Here is a 13,760-nt window from a genome sequence, read left to right on the forward strand (position 1 = left end):
CTCAATATTTCAAGCTTGGAGTTTTATTCAATGAAGTCAAAAGGAGTTTGTTTCCGCCTTGTTTGAAAAAGAGACGTAAAAAGTCATGCCATAGTCTGTATGACACATGGACGTACGTCACATTGGTTTCTGAAGCAGATTTTTGAAGCCCATCAATGGCTGACGCCATTTTGGAAATGCTGTCTCCCTAGGATTAGGCAAAGAGCTGGAGCTGAGGAGGGCCTTTCGCATCCTAACAAACTAACAAACAGATACAACATGCCTACTGTTGGTCAGTTCAGTTACTCACCTTATCGTTATCATGAACTCTGATTCTACTTAAAATCAAAACAAATGGATGATTAAAAAAATAAAAGTACAACTTACAGATTTTTTTCTTTTCTTTCATGACTCCAGTCCAGAGGACAAGTTCATGTTGTAGCCTTTCAACCTACCAGATGGTCCCTTAAAGGCAGGGTTGTTAATTTTTAAAGCTAGCATGATTTTGAAAGTAGCATCTTCTCCGTTCTCCGTATTCACCTACCTCCTCCCCTCTGCGTTCCTCAAAAGACACGCCCCTCATTTACATGCACGAGCGCCATTGGTCCAAAAGTGGATTTCAGCTCATGCTTTGAGTGTGGGCTCATGCATGCATGGAGTAGAGAGGCTTGATTAGTTTATAAAACGTGGTCAAGTGCTGACATTGGTCGAAGTTTTTCCGTGCTTCAGATGATAGATATTTTTTTTTTTTTGCGTTTCTTTTTCAGAGCACATGAGTTATTAATTACTGTCAGGACCTAAAGACAATTTCAACCAAAATCTTAGAAAGTGTATCTGCAGAAAATGACCTACCCTACCTTTAAAAGCAGGTTTGAATTTGAACAGCCATTCAAATTCTCTCAGCAATTTTTTGTTTAAATGGGTAATGATGGGATTTCAAACATGCGATTAAAAATGTGATTTATCAAAATTAACTATTGAGATTGTGTAATTAAAGCCTAAATATATAAATATAAATAAAATACTAAAACTGTGTACCTCTAGTTTTGATCACTCTGGAAGTTTTGTTTTATTTACAGACATTTCAGCTTCACTTTGTGGCTGTACAGCGTGTCTTGTTAGCGTGCATGTGGGTGCCTTTCTCTGTAGAATCCAGGAAGTTCATCATCCCCAGACTTAGTTAATTCTGGTGAATGTTCTCCTCTACAAAGAGAGTGTTGCTCCACTTTTGTTTTTTGAAGGTGGGAACTTGTCTCTATTTGTTCTCAACTTTCATCAGCACATTTCATTGCACCCTCTCTTGAGGCTGGAAAGTTTGTTTTTCTTTTCTTTTCTTTTTTTTTTTATAATGCACGCCGGGAGCCGTGGGAGGGTGAGCCTCTGTTTGCCAAGTCGGTGTGTGTTTGCATTCTGAGGAGGTTGCTGGCTGTCTGTCTGTGTGTGTGCGCGTTATCAGTGGTCTACACTGAATACCTTTCACTACACACAAATAGCAAACCGTGTGTGAGTGGTGAAACAACGCAACTACAATTAAACCCATTAGTGCAAATGTGGTTTACACAGTAGCGACAATAAATCCACATTTTAGGACTCGTGTGTGCCACACTGTGACATTGTTTGTCCTTAATCCTTCCTGTTAGGGGCCCCATTTCAAAAAAACTAAAATCAGTAAACGTATCATCTGATTTCATGGAACTATATCCCCCCCCCCCAAAAAAAAAGTGTGATTCTTTGTTTCTGCCTCTGCTTCTCGTCTCAAACAGCTGGGTGTTATTGCAGGCTGAGGGTGGGGGGGGGTCACTGGGGGGCGCACGAGGTTAAAGGTCCCGATTGATGAAGATACAGAAAAGAGTACGGAATAGAAGACAACAGTGAGCATCTCTCCTGGTTTTCATAGAGGACCCAGTCATTAATCATGGGGGGGGGGGTTGCTGGGTGTTTGTGTGTAATCTAGGTGACAGGGGAGCTTATTAAATCTGCCAACACAAACTAGCATTATGGGTGTGCTTGGTAGGAATGCAGCGAAGGATAAAGTGCTGAGCAAGCGATTGACAGCGCAGCACATTGTGCCTGGAAGTTTGTAAAAACTTGGAAGTATGATATGTATCAGCTAAGACAGGCAGGTACGAGCTGCAGCTTCCTGCTGTCAGACTTACACCGGTGTGCTCTCATTAGTGAGCTGCTGCATGCATGCATACATTTCAGTCATATTAACACTCAAAGGCGTTTTCACATACAGTGAAGTGTTTCAATAAAGCCTTTTATCACAACGTTGATACGTCACACACATTTTAGACTCTTTGTTCTCACTCAGTCACTGTCGCCCACGCTCACGTCCGTCATCCCTCGAGAAGGAGACCTTATAAACGGGTGTTATTAAAGGCTGACTCAGCGTCTTCCTGCAGATGTGACACCTGGTTCATCAACCGGCAATACAAGCCTCATTGTTTCCACTAAGTACTCCACACAGTGAGTGTGTGTGTGCGTCTGTGTACATGCCCACACGTGAGTGTTTGTTCGCCCCCGGTCCGCCCTGATCCCTCTGTGCTGTTTGTTAGCACGGCGCAGCAACTAGCTGGTAATTAGTCCAGAAGACCTCCTTGTTGTCTGCCAGTTTGTTTACGACGGTGAGAAGCCCGATCCCTCCTCCGTGTCTGAGGCGTCCCCTCAGAAGTGCGCGCAGCAGACGGAGCAGACGATGTCAAATTAAAGAGATAAGAAACTCCTGACTCACCAGAAACATTCTGGAGTGGAGGGGGTGTGTGGGGGGGGGGGTTGACAGATTTGTAGGGATCAAGCTTCTGCGATCAAACCTACCTGTGTCCTTTACTGATGTTTGGGCAAACACTTAGATCCACATGAAGTCATATCAGATGTTTGAAACACAGTGTGACTGTCTGCTTTGGAAGGACGAGAGTGAAGACTTCTGCCTGAGAGGTTTTTTTGTAGATATGTTGAAATAGAACGATCTGAGGTTTAGTCCAATGTTTGAAAACAAGTGTGTGTGTGTGTGTGTGTGTGTGTGTGTGTGTGTGTGTGTGTGTGTGTGTGTGTGTGTGTGTGTGTGTGTGTGTGTGTGTGTGTGTGTGTGTGTGTGTGTGTGTGTGTGTGTGTGTGTGTGTGAAAACATTTCTTCTTCTCTGCCGCTTTAATAGGCTGTTAGAGTGGTAGTTTGTTCTTCTGAATTAATGATGAACTAATGGTTTGAATTCTCAACTGTTATGCATCATCAGCTTCTGAAACGTAATCAATTCTGTTATTTTAAACCCGTTTCAATCTGAAGGAAATGCAATGTAATCTCTGACATGAATCATAATACACACTGCATACAAATAGTTGTAGCAACTTGCTGCACAGCTGTCACTTTGGAATACATTGTTGAAGACGCTCTTATTGCTGAAATTGGTCCAGATAGCTGTTTTGTTTCAAAGAAGGAACCTTTTTTTTTAAAGACCTTTTCGACCAGTGGTTCTAAACTGGTCTAGCCTCAGGACCAAACCACTGAACCCAGCGACTCACATTATCTGTCGGTTTTCAACCAATCAGATTTATTTCATGGTGCAGCTTGCAGCTTCCATCAGACGTTTTGTACCTGAACCAAACTAACAGGTTTAATGAAGCTACTGCTCGCGACCCACTGATAACACTTACTGCATGCGACTCACTTTTGGGTCCCGACCCACCCACTGCTTCAGACCTTTTCCTGTCCTGTTAAGCCCCATTTCCACCCAGCAGTCCGGTTTGGTTCAGTAGTTTGGTACAGTAAACTCTTAAGATCTTGCTGTTTGTTAATCGGAGTGTAAGCCAGATGGAGATAGCTGCAAAATAGTGTGACATCACAGCAGCCCAATGCAGTGGAGCCCGCTATTAATCTAAGTTCAGCGGTGAAGAACGGAGTAAATAAAAGGAACCCTTTGGGGCCAGATCAGTACCCTTCTTGGCCTCCCAACAGAAGGGTACCAAAAAAAGTAGGATGGTATGGATCCCTTATTTTGGTAGCATTCCCAACTTCTGATGGTGGAAACGCCAGTTTGAGGGTACCGAACCAAAGCGAACAGACCCGGACCCCATGGAAACGGAACTTAAGATCAGTTTGGTCTTGTCATCTTCAGAAACAATAGCAGCCTTAATTGAAGTAATTTAATTTTGAAGACAATCCACCCTCATTAGAATTTTTTTCTTCATTTCTTTTTTTTTTAATCAAGGGTTAAGAGTTATTTTTTGTTTCCAACATAGATTCAGTTGTTTCAAATGGTCTCTTAAATCAAGAGTCTTTTCTTCAGTCAAACTTCAATAACTGCTTTGTTGCACATTCAAATAAAACTCCTGAAGGGCTGCTGTGAAAGCGAATTTATTTCACAACAGGCACATTTTCTTGACTTCCACTGGACGGGACTGTATTTATTACAGGAAGTACTTCATATTGAGATTTATTTCAAGGTTTGTGAATAAAAACTGTAAACACAAAAAGAACTGGGCGCCTCAAACCTCCCTCCTGCCGCTGCTACAATCTGTTGAGTGTAGGTGTGTGTGTGTGTGTGTGTGTGTGTGTGTGTGTGTGTGTGAGATAGAGAGAGAGGGGGGGGTTGGACTTTGTCAATATCACCCACAAGGATTCCCCTGCTACCCCGCTGATGTGGATTAAACATTCATGATCATGTTTATTAATGACCAGCAGGCATCGGGATCTCAGCGCTGTCTCAAAGACACTCACACAAAAACACACACACTTTTCAGTCAATTTGACACCACACACACTCCCACAGATTTGCACTTTTCTCATACACCTACACATACCTCCTGCGTCCTTTTTCCTACTGCACCTAAACGCACCACAATCCCACTTTCTGATAATATTCCTATCTGTGAAAATGCTTCTGTACGATCACAAAACACACACACACACAAAGTCATTATCCTCTGTCTTCATATTAGTGGTAGTAAGCTCTGGATTGTGTGTGTGCGTCAGTGTGTGGGTGTTTGTGAGTGTGATGTGGATCCACTGGCCTGTTAAATTGAAAAAGCACAGATTTCCTGTCTCCTTGTCTCTCTGGACTCCCTTTCTGAACTCTCCCAGGGGTGGAAGGGATGGACTGAGGACCTCGCTGAGAACATCTGTGACGGCCGGCCCCTGCAGAGACTGCAGTGTGACAGGGCCTATCCACAGCAGATGTCACACCAGTGTGTGTGTGTGTGATATATAGAGAGAGAGAGAGTGTGTGTGTCTGTAACCAGGGTTGAAAAGTCCATGACCTCGTGAACATGTAGAGGAAATGTTCTTGCAGTCTCTTCCTTCCATTCTTCTTCTTTCTAGTTCAGTCTTGAGTGTGATTGTGTAGAGTATGTTTTTTACTCACATACTGTACGTGTGTGTGTGTGTGTGTGTGGGGAGGGACTAGGACAGTAAAAAGACAACATCATCCCTACATTTCTAACCTTTTGTCTTTCTTTCTTTCTTTCTTTCTTTCTTTCTTTCTTTCTTTCTTTCTTTCTTTCTTTCTTTCTTTCTTTCTTTCTTTCTTTCTTTCTTTCTTTCTTTCTTTCTTTCTTTCTTTCTTTCTTTCTTTCTTTCTTTCCATTTTCCTTCCATTTCACTCACAAACCATTTGTCCTCTTTTCATTCGATATCATAAAAACTGCGACACGCTCTCCCCCGCAGCCTCTGCATGCCAAATGACAAATGACTGATGAGAGTGCTGATGCTGGATTTCTCGCATTGTCCCATCTGATTCCCCATCTATTCTCTCTTCCCTCTGCTGTTCCATTGTTACACATTTTCTCCCCATATTCTCCTCTCTTCAGTCTCCTCCCTCTGTTTTCTCATGTATCTGACCATTTGCCTCTCATCTGCTCCCCTCTCCATCCTGTCCCGCTGGGTTGGGGTTTTTTTTTCACTTCTCTGCGGGTCGCAGTCTGGTCACACACCCTGGTAACGGAAATTCTCAACAGGGACTACGCTGATACTGACCCTAAATGCAGTTTAAAAAAGAAGTCGAAAGTTATTTTTAGGCTTCATTTCCTTCACGTCCAGAGAGAATAGAGGGCAGCAAATTATCCTTTGTTCACCTTGCATAAATTCCCTCTTATTGAGGGGAAGTCATCAGTTCTCTGTGACTTTAAAAAGACCTCACATCTTTGGCCTCACCTTTGAAAATCTACATTTATTTTTTTCCTAATTTAAAATAAAGAGAGACAATCTCCGATAGCTGTACCAAAAAAAACAACATGTCATTTCTACTTTTGTAAAGATGGGATGACATTAGCTTTTAAATTAACACGTTTTTAAACCTGTTTTTTTGCTCTTTTTGTTCACTTATATGTGATCACATGTCAGATTGAACTGTGTAGCACAGTTACTTTAATTCACCTTTAATAAAAGTGCTGCTAAAATGCCAGACTTGCTCCCGTTAGATATGGTTGCTTTTTCTACACGATGTATGAAGAAAAGGAAGAAAAGCCCCAGAAATATGGACACTGCCTTTAAAAAAATAAGTCTGTGTAACATTTAGAAATGAATGCTGTCTTTGCAAAAAAGTGCTGAGTCAGAGGAGGAGACGTAAAAAACATTGAAATTCTAATAAGACGTCAAACCCAAAGAAGTGCGGTGCTCTTTAAATAAAACTTGTAATAAGAGCTCAAATTCAGTCATGGCCTCAGAGGGGGGTCTGGGGGAACTCTCAAAGGATTTGACATAGTGTGTCGGGGAAGTTGTGATGAATAGATAAGCAGACAATTTGCCTCCCTGCAACCTGTTTGGCCTCCACCCTTTCTCTTTTTCTCCGTTCCTTTTTATTTACAGCCACCCATTATCCTTCCACCCACGCCCTCAGCCTCACACGGGACACCGGGGAGAAAAAGAGACGCGAATATAGGACTCATCTAAAAGTGTTCAGAGATACTGTGCTGGGAAGATGGCCAGGTCATACTGTACCAGGGCAGGGCAGGGCAGGGGGGGTAAAGTCCCGCTGCCAGGGGAGGGGACAGTGCGGCAGGGAGTGAGTGGGGCAGCACGTATAAGAAGTGCTACATGGAGTGTACTGGGTTTCAAGCAAACCAGTTCAACAATATTTCCACTTTATCATAACTGGCATCTTACTTTCTTTGTTTCTTTGCAATGCTAACCATCGCTAGGCTATTGAGCACAAATACAGGGGGAGAAACTTAATCAAACAAGTCTCTTATCTTTCTGCATTACACGATTATAAGTTCAGCTATAGGGAGAAAAGAAGTGGAATGAGTGGTTGGTGTTAACTGTAAAAAAAAACGTTGACAATATTGTTTTAAATGAATGCCCCACTTTGTAAATCTTTTCCATTTAAAGGGGCTGTAAATTGCCTTATCTGGCACCTACGTGGCAGCGGTTACAGAGATAAAAAAAAAAGCAACTATAGACACAATTGGAATCGTCCCTGATGGTCTCATTTACTTTTGTAGGTCACGTACAGGCATCTGTATTAATTTGAGAATGTCTCACCGCCTGATAAAAACTCCTCACAGGAGCTTGAGCAAAAAAATAAAGTCTGATTTGTTGAGAATTAAGAGAGGGGTTATTAGTGCACACAAATGCAGGCTAACCTAGATTCCTGACAAGAAAAAAAAAAAAAGACTGTTGTTAATCTGTCATAAACGTGACCAGATTAACCTAGTAGAGGGCCTCGGGGCAATAAGAAAAAAAAGTGGATAATTGATCAGATTACAGTCATTTACAAGTATGCCAGACAGTTAGTGTGAAACTGAAAAAAACAAGGGCTTGACATAGAGTAAGCCTGGAAGTCCGAGAGCCCCTTCAGTTTCTAAACCCTGCAGTAGTTACTCTTTTTCTCTGAGTAGGTAGTGTCAGTAAGAATTCAAAGACTTTCCATGACCTCCCAAATCGGCGGACCTAAACAACATTAAACCTCTTCAGGAAGTGAAGACCTGGAGGCTTTCCTTCTTATAGCGAGATCCAATATCCTGTTATCCACAGTCCAGGATTTGTCCAACAGCCGCACAAGATGATACAAAGCTCTTCTAAAGTGAAATGCTCTTCCTCGTATATATTTTGGAAAAAAAATACACACAATAGTGTTAGATATTACAGGATTTGTACAAGTAAACACACAATCCAGGTCTTCTGCTGAATAGTGCAGGCTCTGAGTGAGTGGTTACCCATAAAATGAAAAACGCATGCGCACTTACACACATCACAGCACACAGGAGAACTAATCCGATTTCCCTCGACCAAGCATCCCAAAGACTCCCACATACACACATCCATTAGCTATTATTAGCTAAATAGGCTAATAGGTAAACACACACACACAACACAAAGGTCTGCTGTAGAAAAAGAAACAGCAGGAGACCTGCTGCTGCAATATGAAAAAGTGTTGAGTGCTTTTCTTTTGTTCTCAGCATGTGAACACACGGTCCAAAGAGTAAGCTTTTTTTTAATAGACCTTTATTACTGACATATAATCCCACCTTAACGTAGTGCATTGTGACATTTTAAGCATATAATTTCCATTGTGCCTTGTTTTCCCAGCCTGGCTACATAGACCAATTGTCTCAAAGGTCACTTTCTCATGGGTCACCTATGTACAGATTGAGCTACTTGAAATGCATAGTGATGTTACTGTAAAGCTTTTTCAGTGTAGTAATAAAAGCTGGATGTCATTGATAATGTGTTTTCTTGCTGGTTGACTCGTTCCTGGTGAGTCAGTGTTGATGTTGAATTTCTTTGTATCTTCAAATAGGAGGTTTAATTTGTAGTTTTCAAAATGTAACGCTTTGGGGACAAGGAAAAGCAAAACAAAACAAACAAAAGTTTTGCAGTGTCATCTTCATGTAACTCTAGCCGCAAAAGCCCGGTGTGTAAACTTAAAACCATTTAAGCAACATCTGGGACTGTGCTGAATCTGTATCCAAGCAAACGACTGGAGTTGGTTAATAAATTCCTCACGTGAATGTGTTACCACTAAAGATGTTAAGCTAGTAAGCCTGCATAACAGTAATACATTTCTGTTTTATTTTGCCAATTCCTCAGTAAGGAACCCACACTTCACCAGTGTGACTGTGTTGCTAAGCTATAATTTGATGTTAAGGAAAGGTTTTGTAAAAAGTGAATTAATAAATGACTAACCATTAGAAGAACCAGTTCCCTTCTTGAATGACTGAAGTTTGTTCCATGAGGGACATTAAAGCCTTGCTGAGCCTAAAACACTGACCCAAACAGTTAGCATGCTAATCCATCGTTACCATTCAGTCTCCACAGGCCTGTAAACAAACCAGTCCAGACGGTTTAGGGAGGAAGTATCAGCTTTCCATTAACAGCTCCGGGGTTAGTCATTTCCTACTTTGTTTAAAACCTGGGCTGCCAGACGGACAACCTCCTCGCTCGGGCTTGGTGCTTTCTGCCACTCTGCGTAGTAATTCTGGGTGATGATTTTGTGGGAAAGGCGGAGAACAGCGTGCATGTTTCTAATTAAGAAAGCGAAATGAGCAGATTTTAACAAGGTGCTTTTAACAGCCCTGTGCTTGGCTCCTGTCACACAGGTGTGAAAGTGTCTCTCAGCGGGGAGCTGTGGAGATAATGGGTGTGGGAATGTTACCTCTGTGGGCTGGTGGAGGGACTACACCACTCCTAATTGAGCAATAAGAGCCAATTTGTTTCTAACACTGTGGATACTATGCTGGGGACCCAGAGAGGCCAGCAATATCACACCCAGGGCTACCTTAATTACTCACAAAGTAATTGTGTTCTTGAATACTGTTGCAGTTGGCAAATGTTATTAACACGTTTTTTATTCCCACCTTGAACTTTGCGCCCTAAGTTGTTTACGTCTGGATTGTGTTTTTTTTTGTTTTCTGTTGACCTTATTGAATTAGAATGAGCAGTATTTAGCTTCAGCTCAGCCCAGTATATAAATCACATTACACTTTAGAGTCAATGATTGTATTTGCCTTATTGGAATCAGCATTCGCCATTCATGACTGAAATGAGCTTTTGATTTGTGTCTTGGATGTTTGTTGGCTAATATGTTGTTCGCATTACACTCAGTTTGAGCTCATGCTAACTCAATAAAATGTCCTCACTGGATTCCCCTCCAACTGGCTGTGAGGCTGCGCTTGTAGTTATTTGACCAGGAGTAAAGAGATTTGAAGCAGCTTAAATTGTCTCTCCATCCTCCAGCGACTGACTGACTTCTTTATTCTCTCACTGTGACTGAGACTTTCCCAGTGCTGGTCTTTTTTTATTTTTTATAAAGTAGTCTCCTTACACTCTTTCAATCCTTTCCTCTCTCATGTGCCACATATTTGGCCTTTTGCACACTCACAACTTTGTCATTGTCATATCTGCCCTACATTCAGCAAAGAAAGATACCAAAATGAGCTCTTGGGTGTTTTATTTGGTGGCATTGTGGATGGATGTGTGATGTCGTGCTGACCGCACGCTGAGCTCACCAACATCAGTCCATCCGTCATATTTTCTCTCTCCATGTTTGGACGTGGTATACGGTGCAACCGTGTGCCTGACTGGCACGGCCTGATGGGAAGACAAACACAGGTTTTTGGGTTTAGCTATTTTCTTGTCAGCCTCGGCAGATTCCGTCCTTGCAAAAAAAAAAAAAAAAGCCAAAGAGAGAATCCAGGCAGCTGGATGTTTTGGAGCTATTGTAAGTGGGCAATGTTTCCTGACATGAATGGTTGCAAGCAAGAAATTCAGTGCAGAGCAAACATAAGGACTAAAAAGGATAAAGATAAGACTCTATAGTTCCCTGAGCTGTTGAACAGATTTTATTATTTTAAATGAACAGATAGCTTTTTTAAATGTTCATTTCATACAAGGACTCTAAATCGATCAAAAATGATCTTCAAGTAAATATATGTTGTTTTTATACTTTGCAAAGAAGGAAAGGATGTGAGGCACTAAAAGTAAAATATTAACATATCAGGGAGCATATCAATAGAAGGAACAATAAACTTTGCAGTATTAATCTATGAGTATTTATTCTCTTTCTTTCTGTTGGCAGTTGTAATAAAACGTGAATTCTTAAGTGTAAATGTTGTCTCCAAGTTGATCATTTGGGGTGTCAAACTCCAGTCTTCCAAACTCCAGACTGTTAGATGTCTCCCTGCTCCGACGCAGCAGAATCCAATGAGCGACTCGTTGTCAGGCTTCTGCAGAGCTTGATGACAACACATCGGTTTAAAGCAGGTGTGTTAGAGCAGGGAGACGTCTAAAAGTCTGGGGAAGCCGGCCCTCGAGGACTGGAGTTTGACACCTGTGATCAAAGTGTCATAATAGGGCTGTAATCACATTCACACCCACACATTGGGTGCGTTCGGATTGTCCCTCCTATCCACTTTCACTAGCATTTTTTCCTTAATCCCGAGAGCAGTTAAGTGGCGGCCATGATCGGAGCCGTTCGAATTCTCTAAAAGTTAAGGAAAGGTGGCTCAATCCTTCCTTTATAACTTCCTTTAGCAGAGGAAACACTGGACCATCCTTTACGAAAGAATGAAAGTGCCGCCCCACAATTCATTGCGGCCGCAACTTTTAAAGCGACTCATGCGTCCGAGCGTTCACGAAAACTAACCATCTGTCAGAGGAGAATGTGGAGACAATCTGCATATTGATTTGACGTCACAGCCTTTGAATGTATTTCATTTTTTTTATTATGTGTGTGAAGAAGGTGAACCTTGTTTTATACATTCTTGTATCATGTTTGTGGAGATGATTTGCTGTTATTTCATGATTTAATATGTGAAATTGTAATAGGCCTATAAAACCTTGTTTATAAAAAAAGAAAAGGAAAAGAGAAGCAGACCCTAGAGGTTAGCACTGCAATAATTAACCAAAACTATCTTAAATCCAGTGGTAAGCTCTGAACGTGATGTTGACGTTATAAAACCATCAAAGTGAAGTTTCCTGGTATCTAATAAAGCCTACCTATTATTTCTATTCACACCATGTGGTTTTTAGGATTATTTCACCGGTAAGAAGGCACAGGGGACACATTTTTAGGTGAGTTTTTGTAGTCCATTTTCTGTAAACTGTAGTTCCTGTGACGTTTTCACAGGGTTAAGGCAAAGTGGATAGTGAAAGTACATAGGAGGACCAATCCGAATGCACCCATTGTTCTCACCTTTGTAGCATTGCTGTTTGCTGAACTTTTATCTTAAAACACTGAGGGTCTGTGACCTCTTGACACAGGTGGCATATTTCTTTGGGATGCATCGACTTCAAGAAAAACAGAGGCCTTACAAATCTAAACATCGTGCCATGTAAAAGCCACGTCATCGTGTCCCTAACTATTGTCAGGTTTTTTAGGTGTGACTGAGAGGATCCTAACCCTTTAGTTAGGTCACACTGCTGAACAGTACGTTTTGTTTTAAAAAATGACATATCGAATTATTCTTCACAGTTTACAAAACATTTAGGCTTTTCATTTTTTAACTCATCTTCCTCTGTTTGTCATGTGACCACTTTAAAAAACATTCCTGCACAATAATGGATAAACTCAAAATAGTTGTTTATATGGATCAAGGATTTTGGCCCCGTGTCTGAAAGTTGCACGTGGCTTCCAACGACCTCTTCAAGCTAAAATCATTTCTTTGGAGAGAATAATGAGAATGCGTAGATGAAAACAGGCAATCAGTGCAGAGATAGAAAATAGATGCGTCTTTGGATCAGCTCCATGTGAGGGTGCACAAACATCTTTTTAGGATGACAACAACATTTTCCACCCTGCTCTCAGACACATTGGCCTCAGGTGCAAATTCTGTCTTCTATTTACTCGAGCCAGAGTTTATTTTCCACAGGTGCAGCCTCCTTTTTTTTTTGTTTAACAGTCCTGTCCTCCTGTTCATCAAATGGCCATTTCAAATCTGTCCTCCACCTACGGGGGACACAAAACCCTAATTCAACTCCTCACTCTGTCACACCCCTGTGATAGTTTCATCACCTAGAGCTCAAGTAATCAACAGCCCCCCCCCCCCCCCCCCCTTCTCTTCTCAGAAACATTTCCATGCGGCTGACAGGCAGTCAGACAGGCCGATGATGCAAAGTGTGGGGGAAAGATTCCTCACGTGTTGTTCCTACTCCAATTCATCCACCTATTTAAATACCCTCTCCAAGCAGCAGCAGGATGCACTATCAATCACGTACATGTTCGTCCTCTTTAGCTCCTAATGCTGCATGTATTTGTGCACAAAAACTAATAAATTAAATGTCAATTTTGCATTGAGAAGTCCGAGTTTATCTAGTAACTGTGAAACATATATGCAATCATGTCCTTTAAAGATACCTATAAGACTGGCCTGTGAGGTTAGCTGCGGTGACGCACGTTTTTTTCTCTCCAGTAGTTGTCATCATTGATTTCTCATTAGCTCGGCTCTTGGGAGTCTGCTCGCTATCACTTGGATCAGATTGGTCGAGTTCAATTAAAAGAATTGTTCTGGAACGGGGTCTGGCCTTTTCATACCTTATCTCTCCCCCTGCTCCGACACTCTGATGCCTCTCGTGTGTAAAGATTTCCATCGTTTATTGTGCGAGACGCTGCTGCTTTGTGGTTGTGGACGCTTTTAACGTCGCCGTGCTGAATTTAGTACAACAAGTAAAGAGTTGTCTGAGGGTGTGGGGGGAGATTATCTTGTTCGACAATTAGCCCCCCCTCCGTCTCACACGCACCCTGTGACAAAAAACTCCCTCGTACTCCTGGATGCTGTTTTGCCTTCAACATTTCTTCCAGATGACCACAGAAAACACTCCGCACCAGCCTGCAAGCCTTTCAAACCACTGT

Source organism: Symphodus melops (assembly GCF_947650265.1).
Source record: "Symphodus melops genome assembly, chromosome: 19".
NCBI classification, from domain to species: domain Eukaryota; kingdom Metazoa; phylum Chordata; class Actinopteri; order Labriformes; family Labridae; genus Symphodus; species Symphodus melops.